The 19,244-nt window shown below is 38.2% G+C and overlaps 1 protein-coding gene and 1 long non-coding RNA gene across 2 annotated transcripts in view; both read left to right on the top strand.

The window, feature by feature from the left end:
• Positions 1-19,244, top strand: part of LOC133532138 (uncharacterized) — a 245,128-nt gene that overhangs the window by 11,760 nt on the left and 214,124 nt on the right. The window lies entirely within an intron of this gene.
• Positions 2,937-19,244, top strand: part of LOC133532137 (3-hydroxy-3-methylglutaryl-coenzyme A reductase) — a 35,271-nt gene continuing 18,963 nt past the window's right edge. Inside the window, exon 1 of the mRNA XM_061870669.1 lies at positions 2,937-3,185. The gene's annotated coding sequence lies outside the window, so the exon portion shown is untranslated. The remainder of the gene's footprint in view (positions 3,186-19,244) is intronic.

A 19,244-nucleotide genomic window follows, 5' to 3' on the forward strand; every position in this document is an offset into this window, starting at 1 on the left:
GCAACAAATACCTTTTTTTCTGAAGACATTGAAATGGAAACAAGTGTACGAGAGAAGAGGTATCTCAGATATTGCTTTAAGAAGTCTGAATTACTATCTGATGCTCCTTTGAAACAGTAGCCTTAGTAAAGAATATGTTTATTCATGTTGCTTTATGTTCGTTTATATTTTGTTACAAACTGTACCCTTATACTACCCCTATACATTAATATAAATATACTAACTAAACTCGGTTTTTATTCATTGTCAAAAACTCAAAAAAGGCTAACATTCTATCATAAGAGAATTGTAATTGATTCTATCACAATAAAATAAGTAGTTGGGTTTCCAACGGAAGAATTTTTCGCACAATCTGATTAATTAAATTGTCAATTGGCTACTTAACAGTTTTTTTTTTGTAAATAATGTCAACTGATCTTGATTTTCCTGATGATCAAATATCTATGTAGAACTCATGACATGAGTCATGACATTTAAGCAACACAAAGGCAAACAAAGGTCAGGGCGCCTACCGCGAAAACCGAAATTCGCAAATTGCGGGGATATTTCTCTTATACTCTCACTAAGACGTAATTAGAGTGACAGAGAAAAATGCCCGCAATTGACGAATTACGATTTTCCCGGTAGCAGCCCAGAAATGATAGTTAAAGGCTCGCACTCGACAATTGAAACGCCTGAATTACCTGAAGAGCTTAAAACAATTTCAAAATATAATATCTTCAAACACAAATTGAAACAGTTTTTATTGAGAGGATGTTTTTATACGGTAGATGAAGTGTTTAATTTTGTTTAAGTCTTAAGTATTGTTTCTCTTGTTATTATTTAGTATTTAAATGTTGCCGTATTTTAAGACTGATATTTAAGTATTTGTTTACTTGCAGGTACCTACATTTGATAAGTTCTTTGTTGTTGTTTTTCTTATGTTTTTAACTTCATGTATATTCAAACACAATTCTGTATTGTTCATGAATAAATATACTATGACTATGACTAATGATATTGTAATAATGCATTGGAGCCTTGTATTTTTTAAATCTCAATATGTCTTTTGAAATTACATTTTTTTTTTTATAATGGATGGCTCATTTTCTATCCATTTAGCTAATATTTGTTATAAAGATCAACATGGGTCTAATACCCAGTTTAATCAGATGGTGTGAACGCAAAGATTGAATTGAATGAGAATGCGTAGGGGGCGCCTCTAGCACATACTGAGAGCTACGGAAGGTGTAGGTAAGGAAATAAATCTTCATGTACCAAAAAGTGTCATCAAAAAACCTTAAATAGGTGGCGCTACAATACCTAGAATACTTGAAAAAAAAAATCAAATCATAGACAGCGCACTTAACTCCGTCAATAACGCCTAGGTTCTTAGCTACTCTAGCGCTACTCTGGAGAGATTTGGAACTATTATTTATAGCTGACAGCTGGACACTTTTGCAACAGTTCTACCATAAGAGATGACACTCCTCTTAATTCCACACTCCATACTGAGAGCCTGAATTGTCAATGTACACGTTTATGTAGGTGGAGATAAGGAATGTAATCTCCATATACCAAAAAGTGTCATCAAAAAACCTTAAATAGGTGGCGCTACAATACCTATAGTACTTGAAAAAATAATAATATCATAGACAGCGCACTTCACTCCGTCAATAACGCCTAGGTTCTTAGCTACTCTAGCGCTACTCTGGAGAGATTTGGAACTATTATTTATAGCTGACCACTGGACACTTTTGCATAAGTTCTGCCTATGGAGATTGCGTTCCTTTCCATACGTTTATGTTTCCAATTCAGGGCCCCTACCAGGAAAATCGAAGTTCGTCAATTGTGGGCATTTTTTTCGTACGTCTTAGTAAGAGTAAAAGAGAAAGATCCCCTCACTTTGCGAATTTCGGTTTTCGCGGTAGGCCCCCAGGCCACAAGATGGTAGACCCTCCAACGCCCACATGCCGCACGGTCCCTATTACCTATTACGCTAACTTTACTCTGACTATAGTGCTAATTAAATAATCACAATTCGTTTGGCAGAATGCGCCAGGAGCGCGATGCCACTAAAAAAAACCATAGAGCAGAGATTCAGACGTTGTCTATTATTGACATGGGTTTGACGGTTACAAAAATTGCATTTAAAATGACACGCAATAACTGTCACTTTTAACTTTTAAGTAGTTAAGTAAGCTGTAAATTTTAACGAAATTTATTTAAGTGCAAAATTCTACCATGGCTAATCGACCGAAACCTCCTGCCAGACAACAGCGGCCACCGCCGCGATCGGAAGCTCGCCCGATCGAAGCTCATCCAGGAAGACAATGTGACCCTATGCGCTCCACCGCGTTCCATACTGGACACGATGACGTCTTCCAAAACAATTGGAGTGATGTGCTGTGCTTTCCCTACACTCTATGCATCAAATTTTGGGAATGCTGCTCTGCCCTGTGCGCCGGCACAAATTACTGCATGATCTATTGGCTCTTACTTCAATGGATTATGTGCAAAGTCCAAAAGATTACTACCCCGCACCCTGTCGTATACCCATACTTCTTCAACATCTTCTTCCAAGTGTTTTCTCTAACAGTTTTCTTTCTCACTATATGGTCCTGGTACGGAAAGTCAACGTTGGCGCCGTATTTTAGAGCGTATTGGACTGCGTTGCTAGAGGTGCACTACGGCCCGGAGTCGTTGAAAAGAAACGTAACACGGCTTTCATATAGAAAATATTGCTTTAAAAAATCGGAGATATTTGAAGTGCCTCTGGATAACAGTGGGCTGATTATAATTGCAAATTATACTTTACCGTACTTAACTGCAGCTTTTCACTATTTCATTACGAAAATTATACATTAAAATAAATGTATTTGTTTTATTTTATACCTCTCCGCATTATTATTTTTACAAGTTTTTATTTATCACCAAGATTGCAGTTTGAAAATTCCGCTAAAATACTCGTTTAGCAGAAACTATAACTATTTTTATGGCAACACTAAAAAAAATATGGTAGTACTAATAGGTTTTTACGTCAGTCCACTCCAAATGTGACTGTGACCACAGGCCGCCGAAACTGTGTCAGTCAATGTTAATATTATTTCTCAATTTTTAATAATTTCCTAGTGAAACGGTGAATTTGGCGGCCTGTACGTTCGTCCGGGAAACTATAAGTTATAAGCTACTCAACGTTTTTACTGGTGAGTAGTGTTTTAATGTTGCATGAGAATTTTACCTAGTATAAAAGTGAAATTTCGATTTCACGTAACCCGTAATGAAATCATTTGAATAAGAAAGAGGTTTCCTTGGTTTCTTTGTTAGGTTTAGTTTCTTAGTATGCATATGTAAAATGTATTTAGGCCTCAATAATTCTTTTATTATCAGGTCATGGCTCTCGAAATCTTGCGTGTTGAACCGAACGAACTTAGTCATTTAAAATTATTGAGATTTTATCCGGCGTAGTTTAAACAAGTTATTTTCATAGTTATTAGTGCTTTAAAAGGTTTTGTATGCATTTAAGTATTTGTATATTATAATAATCGTCGTCTGAGTACCCACAACACAAGTGTTTTTGAACTTACTGTGGGGCTTAGTCAAATTGTGTAAGAATTTCCTATAGTATTTATTTATTTATATATAATATCATGAGTCGGAAGAATATATTTATTCTTCCGACTTATTAGCTTGAAAGTTAACTTATATGAGGTCTCGTCTTTGCCTTTAATAAAACTCACTTCCACTGGGTATTTTCGTATATTATTTGTGAAAAATTCAATAAGAAATCGACAGGAAAATATTTTACAACCCAAACGTCAATAATGTCATGTTTCGCTCCAAATTACATGTCAGCCCTCTTAAAAAAACTAAACAATAGTATTGCCATATCAAAATGACGTTACCGAGTTTTACATAGAGTTACCACATCAAAATCGAATGATACCCTTGAACATACAAAGATACAATACAAAATTAGTATTCAGCTGTTATACCCTGTTATTTACCTTACAGCTCGGCCGTCCTTTTAAAGTGGGGTCCTCCCCATAAAATGAAAGGAAAATATAAGCGCCATTCAAATTGTAACATTAATACATTAATTTATCAAACAAAACAAAATAAAGGAACTTCACATCTTATAATCTAAACTGTGTACAGTCTGTTGTGATCTACGACCATCTGTGCGGTATTAATTGCTTAACACCATTCGTTTCTGCACTGATCGCTCACAAACTAGATAACAACAATAATAACGCTACCAGTCTCATCATACTCTGTTGTGATCTACGACCATCTGTGCGGTGTTAATTGCTAAACACCATTCGTTTCTGCACTGATCGTTCACAAACTAAATAACAATAATAGCACTACTAATCTCATCTAACTCAGTTGTGATCTACGACCATCTGTGCGATATTAATTGCTTAATACCATTCGATTCTGCACTGATCGCTCACTTAACTAAATAACAACAATTATAACACTTCCAGTCTCATCATACTCTGTTGTGATCTACGACCATCTGTGCGGTATTAATTGCTTAATACCATTCGGTTCTGCACTGATCGCTCACAAACTAAATAACAATGCAACAATAATATCACACTAACTTAAGATCTATAACCACATGTGCGGTATTAATTACTAAATACCATTCATTTCTGGCTTGGATACGAACTAATCAGTAATCACTAAACATTTTCAAGGTACAATGTAACAGCAATATCTCTAATTTTTATCAATTTTCTCATTAATATATATTTTTTTTATCTTTCCATGTTCAACATAATAATACTAACTTTAATCAGTCTCACTCGAGTTACAATTATCCTGGTCATTTTTATCACTACTATCACTGGAATAATCTTTAAAACTAAGCCAGGGGTGAATCTTGTCTAGGGCTACAATATTTTCATATTTTCTGTTTCCCTTTTTAGTCAGAGGTGTATCTTTAATTAAAAACCTATCATTTGGTAGAATTTTTGAAATCCGATACGGACCATGAAATTTAGGGATCAACTTCTTCGATTTACCTATGTGATCCTTATCTGTAATGGTTCTTTCGACTCTAACCAAATCTCCGATATTATAAGACTTGCCTACCCGCCTATGTTTATTAAATTTCCTTTGTGAATATTCCTGTTGTCTATCTATTTTATCTTTAGCTTCCGTTCTTAACTGTATTAAGTTATCACCTGTTACTCGCTCTGAAATGTCATCAATTGCATCGTTTAATTTATTTTCAGATGTAGTTATGAAGTTACAGCCAAATAATAATTCCGATGGACTCTTACCTGTTGTTTTATTTACAGTAGTATTAATACCTAATTGGATTTCTCCTATGTATTCATCCCAAGTGTTATCGTTTTTTTCCATGACATAAAGTACTTAAAGCGTCCAGTATTGTACGATTAAATCGCTCAACTTGACCGTTCGCCCTTGGAGAAGCAACTGCATTTAACACATGCTTGATACCTGTTTTGTCTGTATATTCTTTAAATTTTGCACTAGTAAAACACGACCCTCGGTCTGTTATCAAACGAGCCGGAGGTCTGAAGTAACTAAAGTGATCTTTAAAAACTTTTATAGCAGTACTAGTTTTTGTGTCTCTTACAGCTCGAATACCAACATACTTTGTGAATGCATCAACAATAACGAGTATATACATGTTGCCTCTCCTAGAGCGCACGAACGGACCTAGATGGTCAGCATGAACTGTGTGGAAAGGCTTTTCGATCTTTGGAATCGGATGCAACATTCCTTCCTTGCACCCGCCTGGAACCTTGTGGTGGGCACACTCGAGACACGCGGCCACGTATTTTTTAGTAAATCGCCGCATTTTCGCAAACCAATAAGTATTACGCAATCGGCTTAAAGTTTTTTCGAAACCGAAGTGCCCAACATTGTCATGATTCATGCGCAAAACCTGCCACCTAACGCCACGAGGTACAACCCACCTTAGACTCCCGTCCTTTAAAATTCGGTATACATAATTTCCCTTCAACCGGTAATTCTTTTGAACATCCACTGTGAATTTAGTATCTTCATCTTGCAAAATTTGTTTAATACGTTTCAATTCGTCATCGTCATCCTGTACTGTTGCTATCCAATCTTTAACATCAATATTCAGAACATCGATAACGTGAGGTGGTGCATCGTTCGTAGGGTCAGCAACAGGACCACGACTGAGGGCATCTACGTGTGCCATACGACACCCTGGCCTGTACTCTATCTCACAGTCGTACTCCTGAAACTGTACCCACCAACGAGATATACGAGGTATAAGATCTCTTTTTGTAAGTGTAGTCCGCAATGCGTTACAGTCAGTTACGATTTTAAATTTTATGCCTAGTAAATACACCCTAAAACGACTTAGAGAAGCGACTACAGCAAGTGTTTCTAATTCAAATGAGTGTAATTTTTGTTCGTCTGCAGTGGTTTTTCGACTGTAATACGCTACGGCTCGCATCAACCCATCCAAACCACGCTGTATCAGAATTCCAGCAATGCCAAATTTAGAAGCATCAGTATGCAATTCTGTTTCTAATTTAGGATCATACAATGCCAAGATAGGACGTTCTACTAATTTCTGTTTCAAAACGTTAAAAGCTTCTGTATGCTCGGTTGACCATTTCCATTCTAATTTAGTTCTTAATAGGTCAGTTAAAGGACGTGCAATTAAAGCAAAATTTTTGACAAATCTTCGAAAAAAACTAGCTAATCCAATAAAGCGTCGTACGTCATGAACATTTTTTGGTGTCGGGAAGTTTGAAATTGCAATAGTTTTACGAGTACCCGGTCGTATACCTTCACCACTAACGTGAAAACCCAAGAAATCCAATTCTTTATAGAAAAAGTAACATTTTTTTAATTTAAGTGTTAGTCCTGCTTCGCTCAAGAAGTTCAGTACCTCATCTAAGCGTATTAAGCCCTCTTCAAAATTACGAGATGGAATTAGTATATCATCCATATAGATGATAACGTACTTAACTTTTGCAAGCACCCTGTTCATCGCCCTTTGGAACACGGACGGCGCATTGGCCAACCCAAAAGGCATACGTTTATATTTATACTGGCCGTCCGGGGTCACAAATGATGTCAGGTCCTGTGATGATTCTGCAATCGGAATCTGGTAGTATCCAGAGGCAAGATCAAGGCTAATAAACAAAGAATTACCTGCTAACCTGTCCAGCTGATCATCTATAAGTGGGAGGGGGTAATGTTCCTTCCGCGTTTTGCTATTTAAAGCCCTATAATCGACACAGAGTCGTTTTTAGCCAGTTTTCTTTTGTACCAATAAAATTGGACTAGCATAAGGCGAATTTGATTCACATACTATGTCAGCATCTATCATTTCCTGTACCATTGTACGTACTAACTCTCGTTCGGGATAAGACAATCTATAAGGACGATATACAACTGGCTGTTTATCTGTCAATTCAATTTCCATCTGAACTACATTTGTAAAACCTAAATCTTTTAAGTTATTTGAGAAGCAAGCCTCATGTTTCTTTAAAACCATCTTCAATTTTGATACTTCATCATTACAAAGATGTTCACTAATATTTAAATCCATACAAGTATCATCTACAAGGTTGAGAGATTTTACATTGAGACAGAAATTTGTTGTTATTACGCGAGTAACCAGCTCCCCTTTGAGCAATGTGAGTGGTAAGTCAGTAATATTTTGGACTAGTATTCCACATTCCCCTTTTTCAATAGTATATTCACCCGGCAAAAGATATAATTCGGCATGAGGTTTCCCACGCAAACAACCTTTTACATATACCGAACCTGAATAATCTGTGTCTGATTTGACTTGAATAACCATCATTTTGTTTGGTAAAATTTTTGTGTCTTCTAGTAATATAAGCTGTAATTTAACCGGGAATCCTTTTTCAATAATAAGGGAGTAATCCGTCTTTGTAATAATTATCCCAGGTTTTTCTGTAAAACTATGACCTACTAATACCGGATATTTAATGACACAATCATCAACAATATATGTATCTACCGTTTCAATTATATTATCTATCTCCATCTTAACGTTCACATGACCTAAAGGCACAACTATATTTGGTCCTATTCCTTTCAAAAGTGGAAGATGACTATGCGCTTTCCAATCTATTCCCATCTTAACCGCCTCACTATGTCTCAACAATGTGCCTTCGCTACCCATATCTATATAGCCGTGTGTAAGGAAATTATTTACTTTAATATTTTTAAAATACTTGCTTTCACGGTTAGTGTCACCCCCAAAGTGTTTATCAAAATTAACACGCAGAACATTTTTTACAGGAATACTCTCACCCTTGTCATTGCCTGGTAATTTTGGACAGTCTGTAGACAAGTGCCCAATTCTATGACAAATATTACACCTTAAAATTGTTTTTGTACATTTAAAACTAAAATGACCTGGTTCCTTACAATTGTAACATACAATAGGTTTTGAATGGGATTTTGGATCTGTATTTGAAACACTTTTTAAGTTACCACTTACTGCATTTGAAGTTTTGAGTTTTGTCCATGTACCAGAATTAAATTTTTGTTTATCTGAACCCTGTGATTGTTTGGCAGATTGAAAATATTCCAAAACCTGTTCTGGCTGTTGACATTTTAGGGCCTTGGCACCTAACCTAACAGATCTATCATCAATTCCACTCAAAATACAATCTACAGCTCGCTTTCCATGGATATCACAACGATTTAGTAGATTTAATTTGGCATAAAAGTAAAGCTCTAAAGATTCATTATATTTAACTCGCTTATTCAGCATTTCTGTTAACAGTTCGGCATAATCATCGATGCTAGGGAATGATTCAACCAATTTTGTTTTCCATTCCGGCCATGTGAATGACATAGATGGTAAAGCTAAATACCAGTTCTTTGCAACACCAGACAACTTGGGTAATGCATAATGGATGATTTGATCATCTCCCCAGTTATATAATATTGCACACTCATCTACCTTATTGAGCCACATATGTACAGTTTGCTCTTTAACCATTGGATCAAATTCTGGTATAACATTGCCTAACATAGGAAACTTATTACCCTCGGGCCTGTTCTGTTTCAATGTTTTAACTAATTCCCTAAGAAATATCTGGTGGTCATTACCTTGTAATGTATTCACATTTTCAATTGCCGTCAAAGCTGGTAGACTATCACCGACCTGCTTGGGAGTATCCGGCACGTTGTGTGCATGGTTGCGGCTGTGCAGATTGCACCTACTGTGATGAACGCGGCTAGAACTTCGTTGATTACGGCTCCGACTCAGACGTTCACATCCGCCACTCTCACGACCGCTGCTGTAGCTTCCACTGTGGCTCCTATAATGACGACCGCGGCTCCTATAATGAGGACTACGGCTCCGACGATCACAGCTGCGACTATTTCGTCCACTGTTGCGGCTACGCAGGCCACGAATCTTCGAACTACGCCGACGGCTGATACTACGACTTCTTCGGTTTTCATACTCGCGTTTTCGACTAGGATTTCTACTGCGCTTACGATGCTGATTACGTCTTTCTTCAGAACGACTCCTCCGACCTTCACTGCACGTTACACGAGAGCTTCTCGAACGCCGATGCCGGTTACGCTTGCGTCGTTCCCTCGAAGCATTTGTACTTTGTTCGCGTTCACGGCGCCTTTGAACCTTTTTATTCGCACGAATCGATTTACGTTTACTGCGGCTGCGATGTTCACGAGTTCGTAATTGATGCTCTTCATTCTCTTTCAGATTACCATCCATCACTGAAAGAATAAGTTTCGTCCACAACGACGAAACAAAAATGTCCCATTTATTTCAACAATTGTGGGCTTCTTCGGTAATTGTGCCACTTCTGAGTTATGAGGTCTCGTCTTTGCCTTTAATAAAACTCACTTCCACTGGGTATTTTCGTATATTATTTGTGAAAAATTCAATAAGAAATCGACAGGAAAATATTTTACAACCCAAACGTCAATAATGTCATGTTTCGCTCCAAATTACATGTCAGCCCTCTTAAAAAAACTAAACAATAGTATTGCCATATCAAAATGACGTTACCGAGTTTTACATAGAGTTACCACATCAAAATCGAATGATACCCTTGAACATACAAAGATACAATACAAAATTAGTATTCAGCTGTTATACCCTGTTATTTACCTTACACTTATAAGTTCTATTCAAAAGTTTTTGCTGAACTTCTTTAATAAATTTGTACTTAATGTAACTGCAAAAGAATACAATAAGATTAGTATAACTTAATAAGTGTAAACAAAATTAAAATTAATCATTTTTGAAATAAATTAGTTTATGCCTTTATACCCATATGGTCCCATTTTTGTCATCTAAGTTTTCTTGTTTATACTTCTATTAAATAATAAGTTGTATGGGAAGTATGGTAAAACTTATTATTCATTCTTATTTAGTTGAAATGTTATTATAAATAGCAAAAAATCACAATTTTGGGTACATTTTTTTTAACCATATATTTTCATTTGCGTCACTACAAATAGATTATATTCAGGGACCATAATTTTATATCCACAAAGCAGGTTTCATCAGGTGAACACAAACATACAGGCTTCTTCACACTATTATATATAAAATATAATCTGAAATAGATGTCATATATCAAAGAAGTGACCAAACCCTCCAGTGGTAAAGACGGATTCAAATCGGCGTCTTAGCTATCCGGATTAACAACCCGGATAACCCAGGTCTGGGCAGCGGCCTGGGCAGGACCTGGGAAAATAGGCAGGGTGGCAACGTGGCCTAGGGATTCATGGTGTTAGCCCTGATAACTAAAGACTCTGGTTCAAATCCTGCCTTAGCCACTGGAGGGCTTTGTTACTATTTTTTAATATATCCCTTAATCCCTCTCTGTTTCATACCTTACCTTTTTCAGACGCTAGCTACCTTAGCTTTTTCTAGCCAACAAATTTTTCTTTCAAAATTCGTTGGCTAGTAAAAATATACTTTCACGTAAGTTGTTTTAGTACCTAAGTACAGATATTAGTTTTTTCTATCTGATATAAATATGCTTTAGCTATCTTCTTCCCTTCTTCTCAGCATATTTGCGTGCACTGCTGAACATATGCCTCTTTCATGGATTTCCATGTTGTTCTGTATGCGGCGGTTCTATAGCAGGTCGGTTGTAGATGTAGGCCCTAGCATCGGTCGGCATTAGCTATATATTTACTTATTTCAGTTAACATCATTTATAATTATGAACCTCCAGGTGTTTTTGTTGTGTTTTCCTTTTGTTGCGGTACATCTTTTTTGACGACCGGTTTGGCCTAGTGGGTAGTGACCCTGCCTACGAGCTGATGGTCCCGGGTTCAAATCCTGGTAAGGGTATTTATTCGTGTGATGAGCATGGATATTTGTTCCTGAGTCATGGATGTTTTCTATGTATTTAAGTATTTATAAATTTATTTATATATTATATATATCGTTGTCTAAGTATCCTCAACACAAGTCTTATTGAGCTTACTGTGGGACTTAGTCAATTTGTGTAATAATGTCCTATAATATTTATTTATTTTATTTATTTTTATTTTATCTTTTGTATTGAATTTTTGATATGTATAATTATATCACACAGCTTGCTGGTTTTCTATCCACATAAGCAGACCATGCTTACTTAATTCTCTATGCCTGAGGTAACTCTAAACCAAATGTAGAACGAAAAGAATTGAACCAAAAACATAAATGAATAAATATTGAACATCCTTACTCACATTGACTAAGGCCCACAGTAAGCTCAAGAAGGCTTGCATTGTGGGTACTCACACAACAATATATATAAAATATTTCTGTGTAAATACATATTATATACATAGAAAACACCCATGACTCTATAAATGTCCTTACTGGGGGTCCAACCTAGGACTATCATTTTCATAAGCCGGGTCACTACCCACCATACCGGTTGTCAAAAATAAGAAAACACATGAGCTCATCAAGGCCTTCAGCAAAAAGGCGTCCTCGAATGCCTTAGCGCTGTCTTGGAACCAACTGCGCAACTTGGTAAGGGTGCTTACTGGGCACTGCGGCCTAAATAAGCACATGCTCACTATGGGGAAGCGTGACATGGGGCGGTGCAGACTATGTATGGAGGCAGAGGAGACGCCCTTGCACATCCTCGCGGAGTGCCCTTGCCTAATGCACACTCGTGACTTAACCCTGGGCAGACACATTACGCCCGGAGGAGTTAACCTTTTGAACGCCAGATGACGAAGGAACATGCCGTGCCCCGGACGCAGGCGATCACGATTATTTAAGCGAAATTGAACTTTACGGGTTCCCGCGTTAGTCCCTATTGCATTGGCGAAACTGTCGGCTGTAGCCGTCGTTGGCGTCCTTGGCAAGTCTTTCAGATGGCGGTCAAAAGGTTAAGGTCTCTCGAGATCAAAAAGATCCTGCAGCTGTTTGAAGTTGCAGGCTTGGATCGAGAGTTGTAGTAGGTGGTGATCACAATAGATCAGGGATGGTTGCAGTGATACATAGGCTGTAGAGCCTTACGTAGCCCCTAACAAGAAGAAGAAGTCCTATGCTACAGCATAGAGAAATAACTAAGCAAAGAGTGTTCACTCCACAGATAAAAAACTAATTATAACTAGTGGCTTTATGATCTGTAGACCTCGCGTTAAGCTTAGAAAATGTAAAAATACTTATTTCGTTGAGTTGTTATCACACTGAACGCACAATGGTCTTAAGCGCCATAGGCGCTATTGGCGCTTAAGTCATTATTGCATAACCAAAAAACTGGATAAACAAAAAATCTGTTTAATGTGTATTCGTCTTAACCTACGGTGCCCAAACATGGTCGCTCACCGAGAGTCAGAAGTCCAAATTGAAGGTTTGCCAGCGAGAAATGGATCGCAGCATTCTAGGTGTCACAAGGACGGATCGCATCCGAAACACTACATTGCGCTCCAAAACACGCATAGCTGACGTAGGGGCGAAGACCGCCAGGCTGAAGTGGGACTGGGCGGGTCACGCCTGCCGCATGCATCCGGATAGGTGGGCTAGTATAGCCACCAAGTGGATGCCGCAAGTTAAGCGTGGACGTGGCAGGCCCAGACGGAGATGGGGGACGACCTAGACACCTTCATCAGTAACTGGCCAGAAATAGCACAACACCGGGAGCTGTGGAGATCACGGGGAGAGGACTTCGCCCAGCAATGGTCACAAAATTTCACGAGAATTGGTTATGAATTGCGATATCCGGACATACGAAAGCAAAATTTCAGAGTTACAACGGAGACCTAGCGCTTCGGTCAATAAGTTTTAAACTAACTTTTGCGAAAACTCACTTTTAATAAGATAGAGGTTTAATAAGAATTAAATTTTAAGCAAACTTTAAACTTCCAAAGGCGCATACAAGTGAAACAAAATTTGCCATTAAAATTTGAACCTATTATGTAGGAAATAGAGTTTTGCTTTGTTTGAAAATTGAATGCAACAATGCAAAAGCTACTCTTTTCCAATTGATATGATTTAAATTTCATCGAACTGAAGAAACACTATAGGACCTTGGGCCTTAGGAGGCTATTAATATGTTTTACCACCAATTTTACTAATAGTAACGTTTCGTAATTAACTGCTGAAAAGTATGTTATTGTTTTTTTTTATTACATACATGGAAAACCAACAGCTTTAAACATTTCTATGACATACAATAGAAATACAGAGCCAATTACAGGTTCTCACTTATAAAAAATTAAATATAACAAAGATCAAATATAATTACAGTTCAGTTACACACACATGTGTCTATCTACAGCACAAGCCAAGGTTAATGTGTACAGCAAGCTGCAAAACTGCATGGACACATAAGGAATGGAGTTCATTCATAAAGTAGCCATGCACTTCCACCACTGACTGTACAAAACTTAACGAGAATCCAAAATACAATAAAATCTAAATGTACCTACGAAACCTACGCATCCATGTAGCTACATAGTATTAGTAAGCCGAGCCCGAACCCGCGCTAGAAGTATCAGCCATATAAAATGCAATTAATTTAATTCTTATTACTGAAATGCTATCACTAAATATATCAAAGTCTAAATTCAGTAAAGCTTTATTGTTAAATCTCTCTCCTTCCTCGCGTTGTCCCGGCATTTTGCCACGGCTCATGGGAGCCTGGGGTCCGCTTGACAACTAATCCCAAGATTTGGCGTAGGCACTAATTTTTACGAAAGCGACTGCCATCTGCCCTTCCAACCCAGAGGGTAAACTAGGCCTTGTTGGGATTAGTCCGGTTTCCTCACGATGTTTTCCTTCACCGAAAAGCGACTGGTAAATATCAAATGATATTTCGTACATAAGTTCCGAAAAACTCATTGGTACGAGCCGGGGTTTGAACCCGCGACCTCCGGATTGCAAGTCGCACGCTCTTACCGCTAGGCCACCAGCGCTTAACAATTTAAAGCAAAATAAAGCTTTATTGTTAAATAATAGTAGGTATTGTAATGATCTTGTCTATAAACTGCTGTTTTTTTTAGAAATTTTCCGAGCTGGAAAATAAATGTAATATAAAAACAAACAGTTATTATTTCAAACAAATACTCCCATCTGAGCAAATAATTGTATATAAGGACAATCATATTTTTTATTATTGAAGAAAAACAACCAACTATTCATTTTACTGGAGCCCATGGTGTATAGTATATACATACTATTACATACTCGATATTCTCGTTTTTAGGACCTCTCTGAAATAAACATGATAACTTAATTCACCAAAATTGTCTTAATAGACTTGACTTACGGTGGATTAAAGAATGGTACTTTTCGAAGACCCATTGCTAAAATTTGCCCTCTACCTCTGGATCCTTAACTATCTGTTAAGAAGTTTAATGTGTTGTAGTTTTCAAGAATAGCTCTATTTGAGTTTCACTATGTAATTTAACCTTATTACTATTGATTCATGTTTTCACGTGCTGTTTACTTCACTATTCTTGGTTTGTTTTATTTACATGGATCTTTATGAAGGACAAGTCGTCCTTGGGGGCCGATAATGTTAAATGTAGTATGTTTAGTTTTTATAGTTGCCCAATTTCACAGTAGATGTCGCTGTTCTATCGGCTACTTCACGCTATTAAGATTTTTCTACAGCCCCTTATAAGGTAAATTTGGTTTCTGAATAAATGAGTATTAAGCTGTCAAGTGAAGTGTTTCATTACAAAAGGTAGGAAGTGCAGTGCAGTGTAGGGAGTGAACACATACCACACATACTCGTACAGTCAAGGTATTAATTATATACACGTAAAGTGCCAAAAATATGTATACACTAGCTTAAACTACAGGCAATAAGGTCGTGTATACATATTTTTGGCACTTTGTCCGTGTCGATATTTAATACCTTGACTACATATAACGGTGGAACAAACACACACACATACATAGACAAACTTCATATGGCGGCGTTTTTAGGACCCATTTGACATAACTAACTAATATGGCTGAGCGACCCAGAGAGGGTCTTGGCCTCCGAAACGAGAGCACCCCAGACCCCACTTTTGCCGATCCGGCGCCGCTTCCTGCCAATGATTGGCTTTAAACTGCAGATCCACTTCCACACTGTCTCCCCAGCGGTATCTGGGTCGACCCATCGGGCGGCCACCAGTCGGTCTTAGCAAGTACGCCCTCTTGGCAGCCCTATACGCTGTCTCCGCAGCGGTATCTGGGTCGACCCACCGGGCGGCCACCAGTCGGTCTTCCCAAGTACGCCCTCGTGGCAGCCCGATACGCTGTCTCCGCAGCGGTATCTGGGTCGACCCACCGGACAGCCACCAGTCGGTCTTCCCAAGTACGCCCTCGTGGCAGCCCGATACGCTGTCTCCGCAGCGGTATCTGGGTCGACTCACCGGGCGGCCATCAGTCGGTCTTCCCAAGTACGCCCTCTCGGCAGCCCGATACGCTGTCTCCGCAGCGGTATCTGGGTCGACTCACCGGGCGGCCATCAGTCGGTCTTCCCAAGTACGCCCTCTCAGCAGCCCGATCCTCGCCCATTCTTAATGTGACCGAACTAGCGAAGTTTGGGATTTCGTTTCGCCGACGATATTGGGATCCATTTGACATAGACATGATAATTTATAACCGGAGCTAACGTAGTTTCTTTTGTTTAGCTACTAGTTACGTACGGTGTGCGATTTTTACAAACATCTCACGTACACTGTTAGCTGACAAACATAGAATCGCAATCGAGGATTTTGCGAGCACGTCAGTTAGTAATGTTTGCAAATAATACATTTTACCTATATATTACCTATTAGTTTGTATACTGGCTTAGTAGTATTAGACTTAGTATTTAATTTTGGAATATTTTTTTCACACTGCACCCACCTTAGCAAATTTCTGTTTGGCCCAGTGGTTGACTGGTAGAGAATGCCTTAAGGCATTAAGTCCGCCTATTGTACGTCATACTTGTACTTGTGCAATAAAGTTTAAATAATAATAATAATAATAATTTTAAAGTTTGTTTGTTTATTTACTCATAAGCTTAACAGGTGAAGAAGCGCTGGTAGCCTAGTGGTAAGAGCATACAACTTGCAATCCGGAGGTCGCGGGTTCAAACCCCGGCTCGTACCAATTAGTGTTTTGGAACTTATGTGCGAAATATCATTTGATATTTACCAGTCACTTTTCGGTGAAGGAACACATCTTGAGGAAACTGGACTTATCCCAATAAGGCCTAGTTTCTGCTCTGGGTTGGAAGGTCGGATGGCAGTCGCTTTCGTAAAAACTAGTGCCTCCGCCAATTCTCGGGATTAGTTGCCAAGCGGACCCCAGGCTCCCATGAGCCGTGGCAAATGCCGGGACAACGCGAGGAAGAAGAGATATTATAAGCCAAAAATCGGTGGAATAAAAACGCCGTTTTGAGCAAGTGTGTTGAAAATGATATTTACAGTACATATGGTGCTACTTGCTACTTTACCGCACTAGTGCGAAAATTAGCATATTACGTTACTATGTCGAACATTCAAAGGGCTATATGTACTGTAAAACGTTGTACGATATATGTGCGAATAGGTGATACGCAACTCGTGTCGATTTAAAACACTCCCTTCGGTCGTGTTTTAATTTATCGCCACTCGTTTCGAATTTCCTATTTTTCGCACTTGTATCGTAATGTACTATTACGACTCGTCAGTTAGTAACGTTTGCAAACAAATCAAAAGAATTTCGAGTTGACAGAAAGAATAAGGATAAGGTATTTGTAACCTGGTATTAAGGGTTACTATAGCTCTATAGAAAATGGCGTTGCAATCCAGTTGCGCCAATGTTGCGTCGAGCTGGCAGCCCTAGTGTCGAGTAGACGCCGACGCTCGGCAGACGCTTTGTTTTGCCGTATTTTTATTTCCTCAAAGTGACATGCCAATCATAATCATAATGCTTTATTTGTGAAACAAAGATACATATATATCATAGAAAAAAAAATTGAAGTTTTTTCGTTACACACCTATGGTAAAGTCAGCATCAAAAGTAGCGGATCAAATAACGCTTCATAAGTATCTACCATTCTGTAACAGCTTGACAAAAAGACGACTAAGACTGTAAAAGATATGCCTTTGAACGCGAATTTTAGAAATTAATCTATATTGGGATAAGTTATACGGAATATCAGATACTTTTGGTCCGTTATTTCATCCTCTACTTTTGATGCTGACTGTACAAGCGCAATGACGAAAATATTATTTATAGATCCTGAAATAACATTAGATTGTTATGTAAATTAACATTGTAATGCGTAAACGCATACAAGTTGACGACATTTCTGACGCACGCCCTTACAACACCTGTAATTATATTAGTTCAGGTTTTATATTAATTATATTTGATTTAATTAGATGTTCCACTGCTGGGCACAATAGGCCTACCTTAAGAGAATTTGGCGTTGACATACCTAATATGTATATCTAAGGATGGGCCTTACGTCACAAAATAAATAATGGTACCCTACTACCGTACAGAAATGACACCTACAACCCAAGTTTGACAGACGAATTATGCTGTCCATTTCTAATGTACGGCACTATCCCTTTCGGCCATTTAGGGTTGTTAAAATTCAAGTCATTATCTTATCTGTGGTCGTGAACGTATAGGGACGTTAAGTTGTGCCAACCCTAATAATTACTCGGAGCAATGCTGAGCCGAACGGACCCGGATAAAGCCGAAAGGAGTGTCGCCCACTGCTTACGGGCACTAAGAATGGTGCTATAGTTCAGTGGTGTCTCTCACGAAATTGAGCCAATCGTCCAGTCTAATGCAACAGATCCCCGCAATTAACATATTTTAATTTTCGCGGTAGGCCCCCTGATGTATGGAGTGAACACTCTTATGTTTACTTATTTCTCTATGCTCGTACCGTCAAAAGGTTTGATTTGTGACCCATTTTGTAGGGTTATTCCCACTAGTTACCAGTTACCACCAAAATTTTGTTAGCGTTCTATACTAATAAAAACGGTATAAATATACAGTGCTTTAATCAATAATTAATTATAAATCGATTACTGTTTCAGTAAACTGCCTTAAAAGTAATCAAAAATAGTCATCTTTGACTGATTTGTTTGTTCGTTCGTATAATTGTGTCGTTATTTATTAAAAGGGAGCTTATAGTCGATGGCGCTTACGACATTATCAACGATGCTCCTATATAATTACAAAGCTGCGCTATGCAGTATGGCGTAAGCGCCCTCGACAAAAGATTCAGGTTTCATCGATAACGTCATAATTAATTCAATTTACAGTAGGTGCCTTGGAGGGGCGCGCAGTTTTAAAATGGTTCATCTCTATTTCGCCATAGAGAAATAAGAAGTAATAGAGTGATCACTCCATACATCAGTTTTGGTACCAAAATGCTTATTATATGCGCAGTCGACATCTAGCAACCAGTAGCGGAACAAAAAGTCTAATGCTCAACGATTTTCCGCTAATATTATAACCAGAGTAACCGGAACTCTGGTTATAATATTAGCTGAAAATCGTTGAGCATTAGACTTTTTGTTTGCCGCGATATCTATTGTCGAGTAGCAGTACTGAGAGTTCCGCTACTTGATGCTAGATGTCGACTGCGTATATAATAATCATTATGGTACCAAAACTGATGTATGGAGTGATCACTCTATTACTTCTTATTTCTCTATCTTCTTCAACCTAAGCCTTTTCCCATTATCTGGGGTAGGCTCTCCTTAGCCTCTTCCTTGTCTTATTTCTCTATGATTTCGCTAAATATGTATTGGTTATTGTGATCGCGCTCGACGTG

Source organism: Cydia pomonella, chromosome 26 (assembly GCF_033807575.1).
Source record: "Cydia pomonella isolate Wapato2018A chromosome 26, ilCydPomo1, whole genome shotgun sequence".
In the NCBI taxonomy this organism is placed as follows: Eukaryota; Metazoa; Arthropoda; class Insecta; order Lepidoptera; family Tortricidae; genus Cydia; species Cydia pomonella.